The sequence below is a fragment of the Embiotoca jacksoni genome, unplaced genomic scaffold, assembly GCF_022577435.1.
Source record: "Embiotoca jacksoni isolate LCO1_2020_lvr unplaced genomic scaffold, fEmbJac1.0.p SCAF_28, whole genome shotgun sequence".
NCBI lineage: Eukaryota > Metazoa > Chordata > Actinopteri > Embiotocidae > Embiotoca > Embiotoca jacksoni.
Window position 1 is genome coordinate 6,310,873 of NW_027185379.1, and position 26,879 is coordinate 6,337,751.

The following is a 26,879-nucleotide window of genomic DNA, read 5'->3' on the forward strand; positions in this document are numbered from 1 at the left end:
CTGTTGCTGTTCAAAGGTCTGAGACCAGACCAGAGTGACAGAATCAAAGCAGTTGTCATCAGTTTATAATGGCTTAATTTAGCTAATTAATTAATTTAATGAACTAATAATTAGTAAACTGAAAAGATAATTAAACGTAATGAGATGTGGCGGATCGTCTGTGTAACACTGTGCTGTCAGTGTGGAGGCTGCCGTAGCACCGGACTGCTATAAACTGAAATGTATTTCATGTATTCATCACTCTAGTGATGTTTCTTGGTCAATGTGAAATGGATCGGCTCTACTGAACGTCAAGGAGTTCACTTCACACTTTCATTTGTGACGACAAAATGACACAGGATGTACTGATACAGCTGTCTGCTTCTTACTGTGCAGCACATGAGGAGAGTTCAGAACCTCCAGACAGCACATGTTCAGTGTTCAACAGTCAGAACTCCTTGAGCCCATTCGCTGCAGTTAAAAACATTCATTAAGTAAATACATATGCAGACATAAAATAGAACGTTGAGGTTCAGGCTGAAGCAAAACATTAGTTATGCGTGTAAAGCAGGAAATAATTTTTACAAAAGGAGGCAGGTGAAAATATTTTTTAGCTGGAAATTTTCATCTGAGGCTCAGACGCTCAGGGCAGAAAGTGATTGTTCCACCGCTGCAGAAATATCAAATCATTTGTATTAAGGCTGGGATGGGATGAAAGACCGAACCATGAATTGATCGTTTTTATGGTTCTGACACTATTATATCGGTATGCGCGTACCCCCCCCCCCCCCCCCCCCCCCCCCCCCACACACACACACACCATGTTATTGGTGCTTTCACATTAAGATGTGACCGTTTATTTCTCTCTGCAGACTGTGCTGAAGGGAAGCCCGTGAGGAGCATCCGAAAACAACACGATAATTCTGGTGAGTTTCCCCAAATCGAAATTGAAACTCTCTTCAAATTTAGATAATAATGCTGTCACATATTCAGAGTGTAAATGTGACGGGGTAAGTTGGACAGAAGAGAAAAAGGCTTTGATGCTGAAAGACCGTTGTCGCCCTTTGACCTGATTGGTCACTGGGGGTTATTATGCTTGACTCATCGTGCAGGCACATTCTCTACACAAATGCTACAGCTTTATACTCCTTTCCTGTCTTTTTTCTTTCCCATGTAACAACCGAAATGGAGACACAGAAGAATTCAAAAGCACAGCATCTCATTCTTTCCCTCCCCTCTGTCACATGCAGCTTTAACCACATGTTCTGCTCCAGAGAGAGAGGGAGAGGAAGCCAGAGGGAGTGACACTGTTAGCCATCCTCTCGCTGAGGCAGAGGGTTGGGCTGGCGCCACGGCTGTTTGCCTCATAGCCTGCGCAATGGGAGTCGGCTCCATTATCAGAGCTGCTGCCTCGCCACCCTGCAGCAAACCCAGCATCCTCTGCTCCTGCAGATTTAATTTCTTATCTCAATAGGGAAAACAGCCCCTCTGATGAACGGCAGCAAAACACCCCAGGCTTTGAGAATACATACAATAGATGGGCTGATAAACTTATGAATTTGCATGCCACTTACACTCCTCATAGGAATTTGTGGTTGGTCATAGATATTTGATACTGGAAAAAAAATTATCCATGGAAGGAAGGCTCTCTTTAACATTATACACAGAAGCAATTATCAATGAAGCTGACATCGAGCACATATCAAACCTTAACCAGCCTCCCTGCAAGGTGAATGTGCTGCTGTTATTCTAAGACAAACCAAGTTGTTCTCCCATTTCTGTCTGCAGACAGATAAAGGTCGCTCTCCAACTGCTGCGCTCTCTTGTGACGTAAACTCAGCGTGAACCGGCGCCTCGTGTGTGTGCGTGTGTGCTCCTTTTGTTAAAAGTCCTGCGCAAGGACATTATCGCGTCTCTGAAAATGGAGCAGCTGGATATTCTTAATGACAGTATTTCATAAATGCCTTTGTTCAAAAGAATGAAAAAAAAAATAATTATCCAAGCTTCTTACTGTGACGTTACTGTGGATCTTTTCTCCAAATTTGTTCTCCATTTACTTTATGTTTGACAACCCTTAACACTTTTGACATCCGAGTCTGTAATGGAATCGAAATATGTGACTTTATTTTTTGGGGGGCCTTTCCAGCATATCGCTAACAGCTTTGTCAATGTCATGAAAAGCTACTACAGTGGTAATTGTGTGTCAACTTTCCCAGATCCTGGAACAAAAGTTATTATGCGAGGACTTGAAGTTATGAAACCCTGGCTAAATGCCTTCTGTTGTGTATTACGGTAATCACCCGGCTGATCTGTATTTACCGATAGTGCTGCTGTCTCACCTGTGGTCATCAGGAGTCATTTATTACAGTCATTAAGGTTTCGATATCTTCTCCGCTTGTAAAAGATTTAACCAGCAGTCAAGAAAGCAATCAGATCCTCAAGGCCAAGTAAGAATACCGCAATGTAAAAATACCAAGTGAAATTATGGGATTCAGAGTTACTGTCTTTCTCTACACTTCCTTCAGTAAAAGTACAAAGATATTGGCACCAAAACAGTATATCCTTTTCTTTTTCCAGTATTATTCCTATTGAAGCTGCTGATGTAAACATCATTTATGTTGTAGTTGGTCGAGGTGAAGCCGCGTTGAGCGATTTTCAATCAGTCAATTTATTTAAAGTGCAAAATCTCCATGCAACATGGTCAATATAGTCATTTATGTACTCTCTGCTGTTACAACGGATACTAGAACTTACTAGACCCAGTTTCAATGTGTAAACATGGGTCTGGATACGCTCTATAGAGAATAGTTTACAGTCTTTCCATCCTACTAGGCTCCCCACCGTCACCAGCCATCCAATCACAGTGAAGGTGAGGCGGGACAAACACGGTTCACAACCAACACTGGTCATTGATTGGTCCACCGTTCGGAGTGGCTGAGCTAAAGCTAATGCGAGCCGAGATACCAGACGGCAAGCACAGCAGAGAAAAGACTAAGAACATACGGCAAGTGAAGAAGATGTCAAAGTTAAAGAAAGGCAACCACATCATGACATTAGTGTTAAAAAACAAAATGCAATAGTGGCATACACGTGCATGGAGAGCGAAAGAGAGGGTAAAGCTTATGTAAAATCGTATTCTACTAAAGTACAGAAGAAATGTTGCGTAATTAAATCAAACCAGTCAGACTTGTACGTACTTGCTGTATTTCTTGGTCCACCACTGGTTAAAGATTCCTGAAATTAAAATTGGTCCAAACACTGGTATACATAACATTGTAATAGAACATGTGTGCCAGTGCAGGAGTAGAAAACATGTCTAAAATTCACAGTATTGCACAGACACCATATCATAGTATGTAATAGAGACATGGAGACGTACACGGCTGTTAAACAGTGCAGATGTTGAGTGAGATCGTTTTCAGGAGGCTCGGGTTTCCATCATGTGATGCAGTAAGAGGACATTGATTTTTTTTCTTGCTTTGATCTGGACGCTTCTCTGAACAGGGGGAGTGTCTGGTTTTTAGCGTCGCATGGGGAAGCGGCTCTCGGCTAATTCGGCAATTGGGTAGAAATAGAAAGTTAATAATCCAAAGAATGAGCAATAACAAAGCCTTTAAAGGCAAACCCACTGAATTAGCCATTTAATTGATGCAGAGGAACATGAAAGGAGATGTGGAGCTTCTCATGATTTAATGAAATGTGCAGATATCAGGGAGGAGAGGTTGAGTTGAGGCAGAAGATTTCAACGTATGGTGTTTAATTAAACACAAATTGATAACATTGTCCTAAAATGTTAATCATCTTCAGAAACATAATTATGTTTTGTTTTTTTGGTTGAAATGTGAACGTAGGAAATTAATTCAACACCTTTGGTATTTTGTTAGATCCAGGTGGCACTGATTTTATTAGTTTTCCCTCTCAAAGCTGTTATATAGATTTATATTTACAAAACTCAACAGTGGCCAAATACCAAGTCATTATTATTGATGGTCTTGGCTCATGTATTTGTTCTTGACTTCATATTAGTGTAAAAAGTTTGGTTTATGGAGCTGTTTTTAATGAGAAAAACTAGGTGCAAACATGATGACACTTTGTCGCCACTGCTCTTTGAATGCTGCATGTGAGTTCAAACAGGCCAGTAGTGCACACAGAGCTCCGGAGGGTGATGATACAGCGAGAACGCTTGTTTCAGGGAAGTTGAAAGACACTTGGTGACATTTCATCTGTTTATTTGGAGTAAAAAGTAAGAAGGAAGAAAAAGACTCAAGTCTTTAAACTTCCAATTATATTGACGGGAAGTTTTTATAGATTAGTTCCTGCTCAAACTTCAAAGATGCAAAACAAAAACAACATTTTTCATTATTATTCACTTACTTTTGTATTAAAGAATACAAAATGGCAGCCTTGTTAATCCAACATACCAAACTAATCAGGTTTATCTGTGTGACCGCAATCGCTGAGGATTGCACAGTTGACTCAGTTGAAATGCATTTGATGTAAATGAAAGGTGGCGGCGTAATAAATAAACAAAGTAAATAAATAAATATCATGCGATTTAATTAGTGTTGGTACTTTGGGATGTTGTTAAAATGCTTATTTAACAGTTCTCCCTCCCTGAAGTTTGACAAAGGCTTCATAAGCGTTACCTCGGGTCATGAAAATACCCAGTGTTTTCTATAAAGAATAAAATCATTACCATAATGCTAAAAATAATTAACCAGCCCTGAGCGAGGCATTTTATAAATGATTGATGATAACCAGCAATGCAGAGGTTTTGGTATGTATTTTTGAAATTGTGAGTGTAATTTTTTTGGTTATTACTCTTTATTAAACAGTGAACGATTTCAGCCTCTGCAGGGTTTTGCAGCTGACTTGTTTTTCTCACGTTACCAAAGCAAAACCAACCGACACGAGTCGAACGTCTTCGCAAAACTGCGAGTTCTTACATTCACCGTTTTCCTCCATGGCAGCACATTCAGCGTGGCAAAAATATCAGCGCACCAAAATATGCATTCTTGACTGATTGTGAAATCAGACCCTCTTCATGCAAATAGCTGTTTTGATGGCTTTTGTTGGCATCTGCTGCTTTTCGTAAGGCGCTATAATTAAACAGGGGGAGGCCACAACCCTTCTTTATTCGGTGTCAGTTTGAGAAATGGCTTTTTGCAAAACATACTGTGTCAAAGCAATTTAAATTGAACAAAAGCTAGCTATTACACACAATGGTATCCATTTATAGGAGTGTGTGCGTTTGTGAATTAATCTTCATTACCACGGCGACTTAGATGTCTGAAAATGCATCAAAACCAAGTTTGTGGCAAATGTTTCTGTATTTATCACATTTACAACTACCCGTGAATCAAAACTTATGAAGACACATTACTTGTTACTCTGCAGCAGATATCCGATTGAACTGCTTTGATCTCTGAGTCTGGTAACGGCTTAAGTGGTGACATTCTCAATTACAGGTAAACGAATTAGAAGATGAGGTTAATGGTCGCCGTTAAGATCTATTTAACAAAGTTAGACCACCTCAAGGTTGTGTCACTTGGTTCCCCACATTTTCAGAGCAGCACACAAGATTTCAAACTACGGAAAAAAAATACCGTATTTTATATTTTTTATTTACCTTCCCATGACTCACCCCTACGACCCCCCCTCAGGTTTACACCCACAGCACCATCCCCTGATCTGACAACATCCTCTGGATAACGCTTATATGTCATCATTAAAGAGCACAGACTCTGGCACTTTGTCAGAGTTTGCAGTCTGGTGAAAAAGGTACAAAAAGGGGGCAGAAAATAGATCCTTTTGATGAACAACAGATTATGATGGAGGGGTGAGCAAACATTCCTCTCATTCGCTGCCCACATGTGCAGTGCTGCAAGACTCGCTACCTCACGCAGCAGCAAATTGATGTCTGATCCCAAAGACAAGCTGCAAATGGGACATAATCCTCTTGGATCTTTGTTAAAAGCTGCGGGGACATGCAAATCTCTCTTTTCATTTGAGATATGATACATAAAGAACCATTTTCCATAAAAGTCATAGGTAGTTTATCGCCGTATTATATTTGCATATATTTATTATTTATAGTGTAATTATATACAGTATTAATAGGCTATGCACATATATTTACACTCCAAAGACGAGCTTTCTTTCAGTCCTGTGTGCCTGTATTATCAGAGGATCAGCAGCCTCTTTCAGCCAACTGATTCTACTTCAGCTGCAGTCCCTGTTTTTCTCCCTCAATTTTAGCTAGCCCACCTTTCAGGAAAGTGTCTCCAAATTTGGAAACCTTTCTGACAAACACATAAGCTCTCAGGTGCAACAGGATGCAGCAGCGTGTGTGTTTTTTCAGTATATACAATAACACGCATATTGTTCGAACCGAGCTACTCAAAACAGGTAAATGGGAAGCTTGCGAGCTACAGGTCAGAGACCCCTGCTCTATTGTGTAAAATCCTGCTAACAAGCAGCGCTAATTGTTTGCAACACAAAGCTACTTACTATTTGCATGTTTATGTTATAAAAATATCTGCTTGTGCACAGCACTGTGTGAAGGTTTTGGAGCGTGGAACATAGATGTTTAGATTCTGATCTGTCTCGCAGTGCCATCAGGGAGGCGTCTGATCATCCCTGGATCATTCTGCAATATGACAACAAGTCAAAACATAAATTCAGAGTCATAAAGAGATATCTTCAGCAACACAAGGAGCAAGAAGCCTCACAACAGACAGTCTAACTCCTACAGACTCTTGATCTCAACATCAAGTCAGTCAGGGATTACATGAAGAGACGCATAGACGACCTAAATCCACCGAAGAAATGCAGCAAGTTCTCCAAGATGCTGGAACAACCCACCTGCAAAGTGACACGATGGTCACACTAAATATTAATTTGTTTTAGTTTTCTCTCTTTACTATTTACAAACGATGGGTTGATATTTTTTGAATTTTGGAATAGTCCGAAAATCCTCAAAAAGTCAAATACTTTACTCAACTATTGTCTTGTCCTAAAAATATAGTTTCCCTTCTTTTTACAGGTGCCTGGTAGTAACGAGTTGCTACCGCCACGGGGTGGCAGTAATGTACCTAAAAGCTGTTTGCCAACCATGAACTTACAAAAGAAGATGATGATACGACCCGGCTCATGTAAAACGTGTGTGGTGCTGTGAGGTTAGATGCTGCGGTACAAAGAACAGAAACGTGCAAATACAATAATAGCCATCAAAATATTTCTGGATGGAATTCCTTCAAAAAAAAAATGAGTTGCAATACAAACTCTGACTGCTAAAGCTAACATATCAGAAGTCTACTACAGCTATCATTTGACAGCGAAGCATCAAGCAGACAGATCAACAACAATGACTGGCTTTGTCACAGATGAAATAAATTTGATGTCGGACGTGCAGATTAAACAACGGCCCCCACCTCATCTCATCTCAGCGATGACAGCCAAAGACATTTTTCTCATCAGATTTGATGGCACAGGTGAAGGCAGAGTTTGCATCTTCAGTGAGTGTCTTATGATTTTTTTACTCTGCTAACAGCTCCATTACCCCGGGGCTTACAGAGAGGTTAGCTCTGAGCTAAAAAAAAAAAAAAAAGCTTTCACACTGGCACAATCCTGAAACAATCCAAAGAGGACTAAGTCTGACTTTAGCCTAAGGGTTAGCCCTGACTTAGCGGGGTTATCTCCTGAAAATCCACTCAACGAGTTGGGTAGGAATGTACCAGTGTGAAACGGGGCTGCAGTAAAGTTGGTGCTTGCTGTTAAAGAGTTGCCTGTTAATGCACCAGTCTAAAATGTAAACATTAGATACCGACATTTAACCCAGGCAGAAGTGCTGTGGGAATTAAATAGCCGTGGGCTTAGCTCAACCCTGATGAGTTGACGATGTTGGTGTGAAAAGGTGCAAAGTTGGTCCAGGGCTAAGGCTAACATTGGGCAAAGGCTTTGCAGTGTGAAAAGTCTATCTCATTGCTTATGTGAGTGTGTGCATGCGGCTAATACTAATTTATTAGTTCCCAAATATCAAATAGTACTTCTTAAAACGCCCATCCCAATTATTTACTTTCTTGGAAGTTAATTATTCAATAAAACACTTATTCACAGAAATACATGTGCCTATTTATGTATCAGTTCTTGGATGTAAACTGGAAGTGGGCGAATTTAGCTGCCAGCAAAATATAACAAGGCAAAGAAATACATGCTTAAACTTTAACTGTATATAATATATAAATATTATATAATTATATATAATTATATAATATATAAATATAATTGTACAGACAAATGTCTTGGTGTCTAAAGATTATAGGGAAGCTTTAAAGAGACAGAACCTTTAACACTCTGTGCCAGTCGGGCCTCAGAATAAATACATGTACATTATTTGTCCCCGTTTAAAAACAGATTCAGAAGAAGCAGCCAGTGCCAAGAGGAAAACTAGCACTGATGCTGAGCAAGTATTTCGTTAATGTTCATCCGGTTTGTTCGGACATGATTAGGAATGTGGTCACTTAAATGGCAGGTCATTAGCAAAACAATTATGGGGATGCTTATTATTTCTGCTGTAGTGGAAAATTATTGCATTTATGAATGCGTCACATAGTTAACCAGTAATGGACAAACCAAGAATACGGAACTAGAGTCACATGAAGTGTGCATTGTAACTAGGCATTCAACATGACAAGGGGAGCTGCAGTGTTTGCCTGTGAAGTTTTGGATACTGTGGGAGAATGAATAGATTAAAACAAAGCTTTTCCTCAGAACCAAAAAGCCAAATTGGCAAAGCACACAAGATTTACTGAACACGTTTGATTGCCTTTGCCAAAAAGCTAATTATCACCTCAAAATATTGGCAAAGACAATTCGGCTATTGAACAAACACAGCATTCTCACGGGCTTCAGAATTATTGTCTTTTGTGACTTACTAGGCAGTCAAAACTAAAACCAGTTTTAGTTTTAGGTAATTGTTTGTATTGTGTTGTTAATAGCTAACTCTGGTTCTTTCAGTCTTTCTATTCACTGTCCAACTTGGACAAGTGAAAGAGTAATTTGAGCTTGCAGCCATTGACTGAGGATCTTAGGTTAAGATCAAAACCGCACAGAAAAATAATATGTTGCCGCCCTAAGTGGAAGGTATACGGTGTTTCCCCTACCGCTGCCTTGAAAGAAACAAATTACTCCTAGAACTGCAGTTACGACCAGTAACTACTATTTATTTAGTTTCTGTGCACTTGTTCTATTTCAGATCAGTGTGAGATGAGCTCATGCATTTTTTTGTCACAGAAAGTCACGCTAAGTTGTCTGTTTCTCAGCAGAGCAGAAATAGGACCCGCAGGTGAGCGTTATAGTTGATGACAACTTTACTTGATATGTGACAGTAAAAAAGGGCAATAAGAGCCTAAAATTAAGCTATCAATGGACAAACCTCAAACTGCTGAAAAGCAGACCTGAATATCAGCATTTTTTTTAAACTCAACCTACCTGTATCTATTGAAATTCGTAAGGCTGCTAATGTTAGCAAGCTAACAGTCAAATCCCACAAACACAAATGCAGAATACATACAGTAAATATCTTGTTTTCCTGTACTAATATAGCTACTTGAAAACATCTAGATTGCATGTCTTTTGTGGCATGTTTCATCCACTGCAGAAGAGGTAATAAATTGTGTTCAACTGTTCTGGTGGAGTTTTGGTAAGAAAAGGCAAACAGCTTCGCAGTATGATGTCTTTCAAAAGTGCCATGTTTAACAGCTCCCGCTGAGTTTCTCTGGAGATTTGTGTCAGTGAGACCTGGCGTCTCTGGAGACCGACTTAATGGGACGTCCTGGCCTGCAGAGAGATGAGAGTTGTCAGATTAAGATCGACCTCAAAAGCAGGTTGTTTTTTTTCACTCTTCGATCCAAACACACACTTTTTTTTTTTGTAAATGGCTCGGGAGGCATGCACTACTGCATCAATTACAAGTTAATGTCAGCAGTTTGATACATCAAATAAACTGAAGCTAATGCAGATGAAAATGTGGAGTACAAACATGACAGAGGGAGACAAAGCTTAACAGAAATTTATAAGTGACATCATGTTGCCTTTGTTTGAAATAAACCTCCCCTGATTGTGAAGCACTACAAGAGGATCCATAAATTATTCAGGTTCTCCCCAACGGACGCCCATTTACAGCCGCTCGCTTGCATCCGACTGGATGTATTCGTCTGCCGTATTCCTCGGTGATCTGCCTGTTTTAAAATGGCAGCAAAATACATGTGACCTCTGAGTAGGACTGTGCCTTCACTCTAATGCTTAATTTATTCATTACTCTCCGCCTGTACTGCACCGCAAAACCCCTAATTGGAAATACTCCAGAATATCAAATTGAATGTGAAGCGGAAGGAACACAGTGGATTATTACAGCTATATGTAAATAACAGGGTAAAACATGTCTCCGTCTTCATCGCAGTGCAAGCAAAAGAAGAAAGGTGAGAGAGGAATAACAGAATGCAGTGTACAGAGATAATAACACCATTTGCTGTATTGTAGTCCATGAAGGACATCTCCTTTCAGATAGCACAGCGTGTCATTTTCCTTCACTGTTGCTCCCCCATTTATGCTGATGTAAGCTTTGCTCTGGTGACTGCCAGAGAAAGGGAAGATGGTTGAATGTTCTCTCTATGAAGAGGTTTTTAAAGCTCACATCTCCACGACTAGCTGTCTGTACTGTTCTAAAAGCTCTCTCAGTCTTTGCAGATGTAGTTTCATGACATTGGAAAATGGCGTACTACAATAAATTCCAGCAAAATGTGAGGCTGACTCCGGACACATTTTTAGACTTTACTTCAGTTGTAATTAAGATTGTTTATAAAGTCAAACACAGTTTTTGGGACTATTATTTTCAAAAATAACCATTTATTGTATTCACCCTTTGTATTATAGTTTTTGTGAATTATTGGCGTAGCTCGCCATTCTCGAGCTGGATACAGATTGTCTTCACACGCACAACTGACTCACAGGAAAATAATGCATGCATGTAATCCAGTCAGGCCGTCCTCTCTAGAACAAATACGGCATCAGTCAGTTCAGCGAGTGATGCTGTCACGTTCAAGCTACAAATCCCCCCCGGGTGCAAGAATAATTATGATGGGAGCGAAAGGGGAAGTAAGGTGACGCCGTTGTCGAGCGACAAAGTGTGTGCGGGGGAGTACATAGGTGGATAGATTTGTCAGCAAAACAGCAGACTTCAAGATAAGAGAAAGCAGTTTATTTCCAACCAATACTCAATGTTATTTAATTTTGAACACGTTTTTTTATTATAAACATGCTGACTCGGGGTAGCCAGGGGCCCAAACCAGGGACTCATACTCAGGACATATGCATGTGATATGTGCTCATAACTCGACTGTAGTGTAGGCCCACAAATACGATATATATATATATATTTATTTATTTTTTTTAAACAGAGAAAGTCAGGCCTATGTTGGAGATGAAACAGAGGTCATACCATTGAGTTCTCAGGGGTAATTAACCCACCGCAGTCTTTTCTGAAACCTAACCTAGTCGTTTTTGTGCCTTAACTTGCTCCACCTGAACTGAAGTGATACAAAACCGTTTTTGAGGGTTTGCTGCTGTTTTAAACTGCGCTGGCTGTTACCACAGTTCACAGGCTGAACAAATATTGGGGGCTCGTGGGCTACACACAATACTTTTTCAAATAATGGCTAAAAATAACAACAAATATGGAAGAAACTAGTCAAGTATATCATTTTCTATTGCTTTAATGGTCGCCAAATGTTACCCTCATAGATCAGCCGTAAAAAACGTCTGAGGCCAAATTCCACCCGTTAGCAGATAGTTTAATAGGCCTGTTTTAAAGACTGCAATTTAATTTAAAACATAAATTAAACCTCTACAACTTGTTGTATAATGTATTGTATAAAAAGCAATAAATCTCTCTGAAATGCCATGCATGCCATATCACAAATCTCCTTTTCGGTACAAAACTGACTTCATTTAAATTCATTCATTTTGATTAGGATCTCACTCGGCAAGAGAGAGAGTCAAAGATAGTTTCAGTGATGAAACAAACACTAAATGGCCCCTCTTCTATCGACATGTTGCAGTGTTCATGTAGTCATTCACATCTACTCTTGACAGCTCTACGCTCCAAGTGTACCAATCAAAAGGCAGGCAGACTGCAAGCTGGGATAGTTCTCTGATTGCATGCAGTCACCAGGAGACTCCTGGACAGATTGAGGTGAAGTCCACTCTCTTTTAGAGTGCTTGCCCAAATAAATGGATCAATAACTCTTCTAATTACTTTGCTGCTTTGATTCTGTCTGGCTGCAATATAATTCCTCTTGAATCCAGTTTTTTTTTTCTTCTGTTGTGAGAGTTTGACCAGAAAGATATCGTCTGACAGTTAACACAGAATGGTGTTTTTTAATGTCTGCTGAAATGGAATGACCTCAATCAACATTGTCTCACCTAACAAAATATTTGTCAACCAAACTTGCCTCCATGTTATGATTGGAAATCTTTGTCCCACTCATTGAGAATTGGTCATGCTTCGTTGCCTTTATTCAGATGTGCATGTCATGGAGAAGCTGGCTGCCTTACAGAGCAGAACCGGGTTTCAGCATCAGGTTGGCCCTCTGATTACATTCCCAGCCTCCGCTTGTTCCCCTGTGTCCTCTCCTTTTGGCAAATAAATTGGAGCGTGTTAACCTTTCATCAGATATGTACACTTTCAAACTTCAGTGTGTAGGCTTCACGCACCAGACATGTTAACGTTAATCAATCGTGAACACCATTACAGTAGGGGATGTATGCGGGATGGTTCGCTGCACCATGCACATATTTTACTCATCATCCCTCAGAGGCATCACTTCCTGTCTCTGTCTCAGCGGACGAGGATGATCGATGGCCTCTGTTGCGCAATCGCACACTGCTCTGCAAGACCCAAGTGTATGAGTGGACCTCTCTGTCGGCCACGCATTAAACAAGGTGCCATCAAAAAGTTCAGGGAGTGCTCCTGTTAAGAACAAACAAACAAAGTGCAGCACAGTAATGTGCATGAAACGGGGGAGCCATAACTTTTGCCAGAAAGTATTACATCGCTTGATCAACATCAGCATTTGTAATTTCGACATTCGACCTGACACGTAAACAGAGAGAGGACATCAGATTTTGTGTCAAAATTTGGAGGAACAGAAAGAAGTTGTATGGAGTCAGATACGGTGAGTAGGAGCACGGCTATCACTTTTTCCAAAAATTATATTCACGCAATTCGTTCAAATTATTTCCCAACATTTTGGGACATTTTACCTTTTGCTGATCAACAACTAATGATCATATCGGGTCAAATAGGGGCTGCAATAGGTAAATCTGATGGTAAATCGTTAGAGCACCCTCTGCTGGATTACAAGGCAAACTACTTCCAACGGTCTGTTGCACATATAGACTTTAAATTTTGAATTCCAACACATCATTATGAATTTTAATTCCTTTCGAACATATGTTTTGAATTTAGAAATACGAAGTGACAGCCCGAATTAGATTAGATTAGATTTGACTTTATTAATCCCACAATGGGAACATTTACTCGTCATTTATTCGAATTAGGAATGGTGGGGAGCAATGACTGTGTTGTTGTGGTGGAATTTTTTCCCTCAGAAGGTCCCAGTAATACTCAGTGTTGACAGTCTGACCCTGGGAGATGAATTCATGATGCACAACCCCACCAACGTCAAAGAAAACCTACCTGGTTGCTTCTGACCTGACATATCTTCTTCAGCGTTGGACAGTGACATTCTGCCCCTGTTGAATCATATATTTATGCCCAGTCAGTACTGGTTTACGGGGTAACACAGATTCATAAGAGCCATATCTTGAGCGCTGTGTATTTAGCACATTTTCTAACCACAAAGGCCACAAACAGCGAACCCAATTCAAGTAACGTTCAGCCTCAAGTTTTCAAATCTTCTGAATCTCACAAAACATTTAATCTATAATACAAGAAAAGAGTAAATATTATATGAATAGTCCATCTTAACTTCTCCTGCAGACATCTGAGACAACTACTCCAGTTTTTGATCGTCTGTTCACCAGAGCAGGTCAAGCATTTGATGAAAAATAGACCTCCCTAAATCACCACAATATATAGACTTCAGAACAAAAGGAAATGGGACTTGCCTCACGTCTCCTAAATCTGACAACACACACAATCTGTTTTCTCCCTGAATATTTTTGAATCTGCCAACTGGAGGAAAACTACCAGCTCTTAACAGTGCAGCTGAACATCTTTCGCCTCCAGATAGGTGAAGTAGGACTTCCTAACCTCATAGTTTTCACAGCATCATCTATTTTTAACTTGAAAATGCAACTTAACTAAGACTTTACAATCGATTTCAGTCACTGACAGAGTAAGACACAGGTAAATGTATTTATAAATTGCAATGCAAAAATTCCTTTTAAAATGTAATGAATTCAGCGAATGATGTGCAATTAGTTATCCACACAACAGCAAGGTTATATGTTGTAAATTAATGCACTGCTGCTATAGTCTATAAATGAAACAGTTGACTCCGAAAATTCACTGACATCGATTTTGATACTCACTAAATATTTTTTTTAAGAAATAAAGCCAAGCATTCCCTTATTTTAGTGTTTCAACTGTGAACTTTTAAAGCTATTCTGTTTTTATGTCAGATTGTCTTTAATGTTTTTTTTTTAAGCGTTAGACTTAGTGAGGCATTTGAAGATGTCAGCACGGGCACCGTGAAATCAAAATGTGAATTTTTTTCCACTATTTTCTGACATTTTAAAGACTAAACAAATAATCAGTGGAAGAAATAATGGACAGATTAGCGCTAGTGGCAGCCTGCTGCAGCAGCTCCCCCCTGAGAGCCCCCCTGCTGTAGTGAAGAAATTTCCCCTCGGGGATTAATAAAGTGTATAAAATCAAAAAATCAAAATCAAAATTTAACTGATAATTATGATTTGCAGCCCTATTATGAACACTGACAAATAATCATAGCACACAACGATATATTCAACATAAATTTTTAGTTGTACGTCTATATTTTAAAACACAAACTAAAGCACAGCCCTAGTGCAGAATAAGAATACTAAAAAGGCTTCAGAGAATCAATGTAAGTCAATGAAGCAGGCAGAAAAGCCAATAAAAGGTTATAGTTAAACGGTAAAGGGGCAGGCATGATTTAAAATAAGGTCAAAGTAGGTCGAGGTGAAATACAAAATGATTCCTGTGGATACAGAATGCCTGTATAAGAGTTTTCCTTGTCTTGGTTATGATAATTTTTCTAACCTCAAGCCACATACAAAGTTTTATAGTCAAAGAACCTTGAAAGGAAAAGTCAAATTAGTATTAAAAACTATAAAGCACTACTATAATATCACATAGTTTTGGTTAATATGATCCTGGCTCTGTTTATATCTGCAGATTTCCAACGGTTGTTAAAAATCATGTAAGTGAAATTAAGATGAATTAAAAGACTGAATATCTTTCTCAAGGTTGATATTATATCAGTAATTTCACTGGAGGATGAAACATTTATCTTGATCTTACAAAAACATTTGGGTAAAAAAACAAAAACTCCAACAGATTCTTATGCCCAGACCTGATATCCTATATATTTTTTTGAAATTAATAGTAGCCTGATGTCACCGGACCAAAATTCACTACGTGAATATATGGATCTGGCTACGCTTCATAGGGGAATCGTTTGCAGTCGTTGGATTCTTCTTGGCGTAGACCTCGTGTTAATTTTGAAACTATTCGAGCAGCCTTTAACCAATCAGTATGCGCCAAAACCGGCCAACGCTGTGCTACCGCTGCACTTCAAGGTCATTGCAACTTAACCACCGACACTGGTCGCTGATTAGTCCTTTAATAGGAGTAGCGAGTCCAGACGGATCAGAGTCATCATTACTGACTTGCTGAAGTTTTGGTCACTTCAAGCAAAAATTTATAATTTGAAAGAGAAATGTTTTCCTAAAAATGTTGTCACAGACTAGAAAAGAACATAATTTTGTTTTTTTAAACATTAACAATACATCTTAAAGGTTTGAAGTAATGGGTGTTTCCACTGGGAAAATCGATCTCCTGTTTGCAAATGGGACCAAGTTGTATACTCCTGTATTATTATTACTTCGCAGAGGTATACGTGTAATGCAAATCAAATTGGCCTGCAAAACAGAGGACATTGTCAGGTGTTGGAGGCAATTCACTTCCATTCATTTGTAGTAATTTGACAGATTAATGCTGTCCCAAATAATATTGAGCATTTAGTATTGACTTTCATTTTGTATTGGTGGAACATTTCCTCTGAATAATTAAATTATAGTCAGAGCCACTGCAAACATTTTTGAATACTGATTAGCGCCTCTTCGGAGACTGATTTTAAAAGAGGGGGGTGGGGGGGACACAGCCAATCTAATGCACAACTTCAGCAGGATATGATCTATCAGCAATTTATGGTCTAAACTGTTTGAAGGGCACAACAGTGACTTAAACTCTTTTCTGAGGCTTTCAAGCAGAATGACCTGGTCTGTGGTGTCAACTGCCTCACTGAGATCAAAAGGGATTCAAACAGAGCAATAACAAGCATGAACAGCAACAAGGGCAGCTCAAGGAAAACCATCTATGTGCTGTGGCATTTCTTAAAACCCAATGAAAAAACTTCTCAGCACATTAGCATTCGTCAAAAGCAGTAGTTTGTGATTTTTCTGAGAGATAAGTACCATTTGTATAACATATATTAAAACTGCTGTATTGTAATCAATGGCACACTGCACATGTTCAAGTTTTGAAGATTTAGTCCCGGTTATTAAATACTGACTGACTACAGCTAACCAAGGTGGAGAACAGCTCTCCAGTGACATTTATTTAAGAAAGACATATTTTCGCACTCTAAAATCTCTAAAAGCCAGGCAGAGAGCAATTGACATTTTTATATTCTTAGCCGTGGATATAATATTTATGAAAATGCAGAGTATATTTGTAGTGGCCCATTTGAACATTTTATAGTCCTAGTATCTCACTCGAGGTGACGTGTTCCACCCCGCATGCCTCCATATTCTTTATAGATAGCTAGCTCAGCCAAGCTAGCAGTATACATATGTTTACAACTGTCAAGTGCACTGCAAGGAGTCACTGAAACTTCTGAAAAAAAAACAGCTATCCATCTGAGCCGGATATATCCCGAAGACCTTGTTGTAACATTATCTTCCAAGTATATCAATAATGCATGCGGATATAAATGTGCCTGAGTGCAGACAATCCAAAAACAAGGCAACCAATGCAGCTTCAGGAATATGATGCAGTATGTTGAAGGGGCTGGTAGATGTTCACATTCAATTCATTTGTTTTATTTACATATGCACGTTTTTATGTCTCTGCACTGGTGTCGTCCCATGCTCATGAACACTCATATCTCAGGAACGCTTTGAAATTTGGCACAAATATTCACTTGAATTTAAGGATGAACTGATTTAGATTTTTTTTGGACAAAGGTCAAAGTTCGAAGTTGCTTTGACCTCACGTCCATCGCACTCTTGCGAACGTGATATCACAGGAAAGCCTTGAGATTGGATTCAGGGATGCACTAATTCGAATTTGTTGGTCAAATGCTTGTGGCCATAACTTAACAATTCATACACTAATTATGAAAAAATTTCACACAAATGTCCAACAGGATAAAATGGTGAAGTGATAACATTTTATTTCCAAAAAGTCAAAAGTCAGCTTCACTGTTAGATCAAACTGCAACTGGACTGGTTAACGAAGGCGTACAACCTCCAGGCGGTAATGAAAATTTCTATGCAAGGTTTGAAACATTATTATCATTCAGCTTTATTTGTCTGTTGACAAAACATCTAATCAGAGTAATTATTTACTGTAACTAGTTTAAATATATAAAACCTTGGATTAGCACATGATAAAAATCTAAGTCCTGAATTAAATTAATTAACAGTGAAACATAACTGTAACATGAGGGTGGAGATAATAAGGTTGTCTGCAGTTTTGTTGACAGTAATAGACAGAAAATGCTCACTTACCTGACTGATTAAGAGGTTGGATAAGTATTTTATTTTATTTTTTTAAATGGTCCATCTTAAAAAGCAATTTTTCTCAGCAATAATCCAGTTCATGCATGGGGTGACACAGAATTTAAGATTACAGTGAATCACATGAAAGATGTCCCCCAGTTAAACTCATTTGGTGCGTGAGCTCTGTTTGATTGTGCAGTTCAAGACCATGGAGGGCTGTGAGGTGTTATCGGTATTTCACTTTAAAGAAGCACAACGCCAGATCTGGTTAATATTTGATGTGTTAAGGCTGCTGGTGTATAGGCTCAGTATTTATTTTATGCAGCTGGGGAGATTTCTTCCCCTTTCAAGTCATTCAGTGAGACTTTGGAGAATCTCCAAGATATTTTTGTCTGTAGGTCTGTGTCATTTATTTAACAAGTTAGTCTGCTCGTGTATGTGAACGGAACCAAGCAAGTGAGGTATCCTGTTATTTATTTTTTTTAAATTTAGCTTTCTTGAGAATCAAACTTTAACTAAAACAAGGCAAAGTAATTAAGTTATTTTTATTCCTCATATAAACAAAGGTCAGTAACACAAATTTAATGCATAAGTGCGTTCACACTGTCAAGTACAGAAACATACAGTGCACCACAAGTACCAGGATGATGCACTCAAAACGGTCCAAACAATTTGTGTAAGACATTTTTCACCCTGAATGGTTGACATCTTGGCTCGGTAGAGGAAGGGGCGGGGCCAACAAAGTAAAGACTTTTTGAATTAAAGCGTCTAAACACCTCACAGAAGTGTTTATTTTTCACTCAGTAGCACCGTACTGCTGTCGGACAGACGGCATCCGTGTGTTCGTTGCGTGTTAAACAGAGTGCACGAAAACATGTTAATTTCTGGGTAGAATAGCTGCAGATATGTTGTCGGGTGATCCACTCACATGCTGCTGTTATTACTACGCTCTACACAGGCAAGAGTCCTAACATGTAAGAGCACTATTTGTTAGTGTACTAAGGGAAGTACATCATTTGGAACAATGCAATAATGTCACTCAGAAAATGCGAATATGCCAAAGTTTAGCAGTTCAGCTAAGGCTGATGGGAATGTCAGATATTTCAACATTTTTACCATCCATCCTTTGAGGAACATGGCAGTCCCGTCCAATACTTGCTGTGATTCAGCTGGGAACTAAGTGACACAGCCGTGTCCCGAGTCATGTCACTAGCATGGATAATGATGGAGGCAAAACGTGACACTGACACGGGATCCTCTTGTGGCCTGATGGGTGCATTACACATATTGGCGTGATACCTGGCTGTGAGATGACACGTCAGGATGCAGGAGACGAACAGCACAAGGACAGGCAGGAAGCTCTTGTGTCCGAATGGTATAATAAACACTCTGACAGCGCCTGAGTTTTTATATGACAACTGTAAACGTTACCTACTCACAAAATAAAATGTGCAACGGCAAAGTTTTGCAGAAGTACAACTGAACCTCTGCACCTACTGTGAGCCTGCACGCTACTCTTATAGTGCTGCTTCGTTAATCTAATTATTCTTTTGGGGAAACCTGTAAGACCAATGAAATATGTTGTGATTCAGCATCAGTGAAATGAGAGCCGGCTGAGCAAATCAAATCAGATCCCTGAATTCCCGCTTTGACATACTGGAAATGTTCTTACCAACTTTCTCTTCTCCTGATCGGTCTCTTCATCCTGACAAATCCTTTTACAGTTGGCAACAAATTCAAGGATGAAACACAAATTTCAGAAGCCCATGTGTTTACCAGTTTTCCAAAAAGTAGGGAAATGGAGAGCATTTTTTTTTTTTTTTCAACCTGTTTTGTTGGTGAGTGCTGCACCACCACCTCCACAACCTGTCAAAGTGACAGCTCTGACGGCGCCTGGGCACAACTCTGACATTATTTGCAGATGGTAAAAAAGAGAAAAAAAAATCTTGTGAGCTGGTGATTCATTGTTAGTCCCAGTGCTTGTTTACAGACAAGTTGTCACATTCGTTTAGCAAATTACACTTGTGCTTGGGGCTCAGTAAAATGGTATTGCACCTCCCTCTTTATTGGGGTAGAGGGAAGAGTAGAAATATGAAAAGCCATTTTTTCACTTCAGTCTCCAAATGTTTTCACTCTGAGTCCATCATTGATCTCTGCGAAGAGTTTATGCAGAAGTGGTGCCAATAATTTTTTAGTATTCAATTAATTGTACAAAATTTTAACCAGCGGAAGGCTGCTCCATTACTTCCTCATAACCCTGCTTAGAGGCTTGTATGTAACAGGATATGCTAATACTTGGCGTGCTAAACCCTTGTAATCTTCATGCTTGAATTTGTGAACAGAGGGCCGTGTCTCCTCCGCAGACGTAAACTTTGATGGCATAATATAGCCATGCGGAAAAAGCGGTTTGATTTCCTCAGGGGTTTTTAATGAGCTCAAAAAGAGTAAACTGCAATGCTGCGGCATAGACATACAAGTGCGCTAAATATAACTGAAGGATTACAGAATGAACAGTCACAGATTAACGTAAGATTCCCCCTCTCCTCTAATACATTTTCCTAGAGACTGCAGACCATATGCTTATGTAGCAGCCAGCGATCCATGAAATCACTTGGTTTTCATGAAGCTCATTTGCATTTTCAGGTTAAAGCTCAATGGGGCAAAGGTAGTTGTAAAACCTTCATTTAGTAATATCAGACCTGTCTTTTCCTATTATGGCGACACAAAATGATCAAAGTGTCACTGTTACTGAAATGACACCGCACGCTAATGGCATGAGACGTGCAGACAGTAACACCACCTCGCACTGGTTTTCAACAATCACACAAGCGTATCAGATTTGTGTTGTTCTCTGTCAGAATAGCTGTTTTGGATTTTGGATGCAATTTGCTGAGTTAAGGGAGGTTAGATATGACTATTCAACCCAATGAATAGGTCAACACAATTAGTCCCAAACATGCTCCTTGTAAACAGACCCATCTCCATGACAACTGAGCAAGTTTCCATCTTCTGAAGAAAACCATGTGATGTGGTTAAAAGCTACAGAAAACATAACGGTAATAGATGTATTTACCATAGATTTACCTTCATATTTTCATGAAGAATTTCTATAATAAAGGCTCAAAACAAATGACATTCTTATTGCAGTCCACACTCTTGATGATGCGGTCTGTTTTGTACTGTTTCTGTACAAATTTGACCGCAATCAAAGCCAAAAGTAAGTTCATTATTCATACTGGCTGACTGCAATCTTAGCTTTAATGATTCATTACTTGTCATTAATTAATATCATATTAGGATGTTTGATGTTTAGTAAACTATGACCTACTACAAGTTTTACAAGATTGTGGCTGATTATATATCCAAAGCTTGTCCAGTCCTTCCCCAAAGTATTCTCATGAATCTGGAGCCAAAATGATCCCATACACATTTCACAACAGCATTTTTAAACAATTATAGGATCTCTTCACTGCACGTGGCCAAAATGTTACTGTTATACAATATCTCTTGTGGCTGTAGTTTTGATTTTATAACCTCCCTCTGTTGCACCTACAGCTGAAAAGATTAATTAATTAAATGATTAGTCAACAGACAGATACATTTATCTCAATTGAATTTATAATTTCATATTCAGTTAATTCTTTGTGTGGTTTTTCTAGCAAAAACGCAAAACATTTTACGGTTGCAGCCACTTATATGTGAAGAGTTTCTGTTTTTCCCCACATCCTATGATTAGCATTTATAAACTCTCAGTAAACAAATAGAACACGCTACAATATAGTCCTAATCAGATATATGTACATTGACTGTGTATTTTTCCATTATAGTGGATACTATGTGGGTTATGTGCTTAAATATTTAATATTACATTTTAAGTATTGATTTGTGACAACTGAGCCCACTCAGTTCGCTGATGAAGGCCACAAGATGCCGATAAAAGCCAGTAAGTGGATTTAGTATTTTTATCATCTCAAGGTCAAGAATAAACTATAAAGATTAACAAGTTAAAAACCGCCCGTGATTGATTAGTATAAACAGATCATATTTTCTATGGTATACTGTGTAACAATTTATTCATCAATCGGTCACTGATTGCTGATTGTGTTAGAAACCATTTGCTTTTTAATGTTGAATAGGAAGAGGGTTAATCAAGTGTAACTTTTTGTTGTTTCTTTGTAAATTGAATATTTTGTTTACTGACTGTTTATCTGACAGAACTAATTGACTTGTGAGCAGTTTTCAGAAGTATTTATAGGACAAAAGATTAAATCATCAGTGAAAGAATGATGAATATAATCATTGATCACTGGCCTAGCAACACTGTGTTTGAACTTTGTTAGAAAATTCAACTCTCAGGATTCAATGGTAACATCAGCATGAGTTAACCCACCATGTCATGTACTGGTTTCGACATTCTTTGTCCGCCACCATCTTATCTTATCTTTTTTTTTTCCTTTTTTTTTTTTTTTACAAGCGACCATATTTAGATGTGCTCGGGAGGAGCAAGGGGACTGAGAACCGCCCACCTATACTGCAAACCTGACTGCACCCAGGCATGTCAATCAAATCAGACACGCCCCACAAACCTCTCTTTGAGGCTTAACATCTGATTTATTATGGAATTATTTTCAGATGGACCACCAGAACACTGATCGGAAGGAAAGTATATAGCTAATGGCACCATAATGATTTGTGGAAAAAATTCACTTTGTATTTTATGTGAGAAATTTACGCTTTTTGAATGGAAGTCTTTTGGCGCCAGACGTTTTTATGGAGCCAGCCTCTAGTGGCCCTCAGTGGTATTGCAGTTTAAGGGACCTTCGCAGTGGGTTTCTTTTTACGGAGACGAGTTCTATGTTTATCAACAGTTTATGGGTCAGGCCTAAAACTTGACAGGATGAAGATTCATTAAACAGTTTGTCCGCCTTCAGATTACAACAGACATGGCCCACCGTGAGCCTTGTCTCATGGAGTCTACCGGTAATACAACCAGTCGTCATTATCAATGAGAACTTTTTTTCTCTTGATTCCAAACGACTTCTTAAGTTCCTGGCAATATCTTGGCAACCTTGCCCTCCAGCATCCCCGGATTCATGATTATTGATTGGTTAGGAAACACACTTGCACACAATTAATTTTTTCTTGACCCCTAATGGCAAAAGGTTGTAAAGGCTAATTAAATGCTAATTATTCAATCAAACTGCTCCTACAAGCAATTTTCCTCGAAAAACTATTTTTTTCTCGTTTCAAGTAAAGAGCTCGGCTCAGCTGGAGTCCAGCCAGTAGGATGGGAGCGCTCATTAGAGTCTGCCTGTGTTTCAGATTAGCGTACACGGCTCGGACGAAACCAGCTGCTTGTCCTTAATAATCACCTCACTCTTGTGGTCCTGTCCCCGGTTGACTTTGAGAGGTGTGTACCAATAAATACACGGGTACATCTGATGTATTTTAACACGTTGGGGCTCAACTCTGTGACATATCTTCAATACGTTCACTGTTTCACAGCGTTGCTGTTCACCCACCCCTATTGGATATATGTAATTAGGCTTTGGCTGCAGCAACACAGCTGGTAAAATCCATGAATGTGCTATGATTGATGCCTTGCCATATACTGTACAGGATCCTGTGTGTAAATCAGGTCATTAATCAAAGTGCTGACATGAGGACTAAATGACTGTGAAGTTGGAGGAAAAAAGAGGAAACGGTCTGATGGCGTTCGGTTTCGTGGATCTGCTGAGGATGAGTTTGACCTCACAGTTACGACAGCTATCAGGCTACTCTACACCTCCGAGCGACATTGCTGTTTCCTGAGCGAGTGGCTTTGTGCGTCCACATGCTGAGTCATGATGACATTGAGAACGTCCTTTGATAAGTGTGTTAAAGCTGCGGCTGCTTCATTGCTCGTCTTTATCTCGACACTGTGATCTCTGCAGTTAAAGAACGGAGTTCCTAGCTGGAAAATTAAAATGCTTACCAAAAGCTTTACTTCAGTCAGGCAATTTAGAAATAATTAGAGCCTGTAATAAACACACAAAAAACCTCCTGACATGGCTACGGTGGAATTAATTTCCGAACCTGCTGCAGTCCTTCCTAACCTGCTAGTAAGCTTAGCACTCGCCATCACTTCTGTCAATACCTGGGGAATGTAACACAGTCTCCAGTATGAGTGCATACACTCAAATCTATAATTGATTGAAGCTTTAAGGCTTGTTTTCGTCTCCCTGGATGGTCAGCAGCAGCAGGGGCTGATGTAATGACATGCCTGGAGGTTTTTTGCAGAGATTTATTTTGTTGCTTTTGCAGAAAAGATATCTAAGAAAGAAAAAAAATACCCTTTCTTAAGCCAATAGAGAGCTGATTCTGACACTGTCTTCATATCATTTGTAATGTGTGTCTGAAAAGAATATAAACTGGCAGTTCTGTTATATTCTGCTCTCTAAATAAATGAGTATCGCCCTGGTCTGCATCTTTTGATTGCTGTAGGCAGAGTTTTCCAAGCAAATTTGATATTCATTTGAAAGCTTGCTTCAGATATCTCACATTTGCAGTCTATCAAAATTATATCCTGCATCTGCTATTGCCTTAGCAAGATAATTGTTATATATATTGATGGATAACTGCTTTCACTGCAGGTACAGTTATGATTATTTACCATCAAAGTCTGTTGCAGAAAATAGAAATCACATATTAATGTCGCGTTTATTGTCTCTCATGACAATATGTTGACTGTGAAGGTGATTTTCAAGGTAGAGGTTGTTTTGACAAAGAAATGTTTTTCATCCTTCCTGTAACCTGGCTGGCCTGTTGTTGTTTTTTTGTTATTGTTCTTGTTGTTTTTTTGATGCCACTCATATCTGGTCGTCCCCATGCGAATGAGTGAGTGAGTGAGTGACAGACTATAACCACCGTGAGGTAGAAAGAGAAGTCTCAGACACCCCTGTTGTCATATTGAGTTTTCTAAGTAACAAAGCTGGCAGCACAGGAGGATGACTGTCTGCCTAACAACTGTCTTTGTCTTGAACAGATAGGAAGGAATCACAGTGATGGATAATGACTTGACGGAGTGTGTCTTTGGGCTAAAGTTTCCTTGTGCTGTCTTTTTTTTTTTAACTTCACATAAAAGCCTGGACAGAAAAGAAAGAGCCGGTCATGTTGTGGCTGTGAGAGGAAAATGGAGCAGGGAAGTGGAGTGTTTGATGCAGTGAAGGGGAGCCATGTTGGAGATAAAGTGAGGCCGGTGTGTCCCGGCGCCAGACTTTACACGCCGGTCCAGGTGATGATTCAGGGTTTGGATATGAAGATAAAACTGAAAAAATTCCCCCGATGAAAGTATTTTCTCCGCCGTGGGCGGAGCCTGCGTTACCGCCGTGAGTCGAAGTTGCTGGTGCGCTTAGACCATAAAATGATAGACTGTGAAATGTGTGACACCTACACTCCCACTTTGTTTCTCCCCTTCATTTCTTAAACTCTGACATGACAGCCCTGACTGGAATTGGAAGAGGGCTGGAATGACGAATCAAAAAAGCAAAAGCTTGCGTCATAAATACTTCATTGGCTGGATGAATAGCTGAAGGTGACAAGTCGAAAGCTCCTTTCCCTGACTACAAATTGATGTACAGTAAAGCTGGAAGAAAAACCTGAGTGGAGAAGTCTGTTTTTTTCATGCATGAAGGCTCTCTGCAGACAAATGCAAGCGATATGGTAATCTCTCTTGGATTGCGTGCAGCAGCACTGCGAGCAGAGGTGTGACATGTCACGTAGCTTGTTCTGAATCTTTGGGACAAGTGAGAAACTGAAGGCCTGTGACCTTGTCAGTCACTTTGTTCCAAAAAAAAAAACCCAGCAAAAACTAGAAAGAAGGATAAGAACTTCCCTCTTAAGTGAATTGCAAACCCTCGGTCTCATCCATCTTAATCAGATATGTGCATATAATGGCAATAACCCCATGTTGAAGCGTCCAGTTATTATTTGGGCACATTAATCACCTTATTTGTTTCCCAGTCCCAAAATCTCATCAAGAAGGGAAGATTCGCCCAGTCTTTGTTTTGCACAGATAAATTCCAAAGGGCTGTCAAAATATGATAAATTTTTCATTACGCTCCCCTTTACACTTTGTTCTCTCTTTGCTACAATGATGCAGTGAAATATTAATGACAGGACACACATTCATAGCCGTGGTGTCTCCAGCTCTGTTTTTCTGGTGCCTCTCCTGCTGCTTGTGCTTCTTTCCTGTTGTTTCGTAATCAGATCAACGTTCATTTTACACCCAAAGCTGCCAAGTGGAAAAAGGAGCAAGCTCAGTCAATGAGATTATAAATGTATGACTGCATCTCGAGTGTGTTGAAGGATGTTGCTTACTTCACTATAATACTGTCGAGAACTCTATAATAAACATCCCAGCTTGTGTTAAAACCGCCTCTTCTAACCTCAGCTTTAAAGTGTCCTAATTATATTTCTCGTCCTCTAGGGGGAGCTTTCCCGTGACGTCAGCGGGAGTCCCCTGCCTCACCTGTGTCTCTCTGACCGCCAGCTGATCAGGATGTGGAACCTCATGGAGACCAGGACTTGATATCTGGTGAGTGTGTCGTGTTTTCCAAGTCACTGCATACAGACTGTGAGCTTCACCGCTAGCTGGGGCAACTCGAACTGTGCTAAAAAAATGTTGTGTAAGCAGTAGTGCATCAGCAGATTGATGATGCAGCGCTATTTAGATCAACGGTGGGAATTTATTACAGAAAATACGGTGAAAACTACAGGTGCAGAGCAGAACTGGGTCAATGTTTTCTCTCCGCATTTGTTCTCGGCCTGGGAGGAGTGTATCTGCTCTGTTG

At 39.5% G+C, this 26,879-nt stretch overlaps 1 protein-coding gene across 5 annotated transcripts in view; it reads left to right on the forward strand.

Moving 5' to 3' along the window:
* lrfn1 (leucine rich repeat and fibronectin type III domain containing 1) overlaps positions 1–26,879 on the forward strand; it is a 161,648-nt gene that overhangs the window by 104,252 nt on the left and 30,517 nt on the right. For 4 of the 5 annotated variants that reach the window (XM_069161405.1, XM_069161403.1, XM_069161402.1 and 1 more), the window contains 2 exons: positions 852–905; positions 26,516–26,623. The gene's annotated coding sequence lies outside the window, so the exon portion shown is untranslated. The remainder of the gene's footprint in view (positions 1–851; positions 906–26,515; positions 26,624–26,879) is intronic. The other variant, XM_069161407.1, reaches the window with a different exon arrangement.